The sequence below is a fragment of the Sinocyclocheilus grahami genome, unplaced genomic scaffold (assembly GCF_001515645.1).
Source record: "Sinocyclocheilus grahami isolate Dianchi unplaced genomic scaffold, SAMN03320097.WGS_v1.1 scaffold15510.1, whole genome shotgun sequence".
Lineage (NCBI taxonomy): Eukaryota > Metazoa > Chordata > Actinopteri > Cypriniformes > Cyprinidae > Sinocyclocheilus > Sinocyclocheilus grahami.
In genome coordinates this window covers 2,565-3,100 of record NW_015515776.1, presented here as the reverse complement: position 1 = coordinate 3,100, position 536 = coordinate 2,565, and the positions used below count along the sequence as shown (strand labels likewise).

The window sequence follows — 536 nt, the reverse complement described above, 5'->3', positions numbered from 1 at the left end:
CTGAGCGCTTGCCACCATCAGAGGAAGCACCATCTCCTCCAGATAAAACTCAAACTGCCGTCGAGCGCCGTCATTGGACAGTTCATGCATCAGGGCACCTGAAGAGACAAACCTGGTCAATAAACAAAAAACCTGAGGAAAACCAAAGCAGGAAAATCTGGCATTTTGTGAAATACGAGGCAGAAAGCATTGTTAAAATACCACAGTTGTCAGATCACAGAACTGACATGTACACTGACAGAAGATAAAAGGAATAGTTCATCCAAAAATCCTCTATCCTCTAAAATGCCTTGATGGATTTGTTTCTTACAAACACAAAGCGTTGCACAAGACATTCATTGATAGACTGGAGCCATGTGGATTACTTGTGAATTACTGCGATGTTTTTATCAGCTGTTTGGACTAATTCCGACGGCACTCATTCACTGCAGAGGATGAAAAGTCTGTAACATAGTTTGGTTAACATTTTTCAATGGTAGTGTAAAAAACACAATTTTTTTACCCTGTCAAAAACAGCTCTTTTCAGATCAAGCCGT

At 40.5% G+C, this 536-nt stretch overlaps 1 pseudogene; it reads right to left on the bottom strand.

Annotated features, from left to right (window-relative positions):
* The window catches only part of LOC107579221 (BTB/POZ domain-containing protein 10 pseudogene), a 5,159-nt pseudogene that overhangs the window by 2,075 nt on the left and 2,548 nt on the right, over positions 1 to 536 (bottom strand).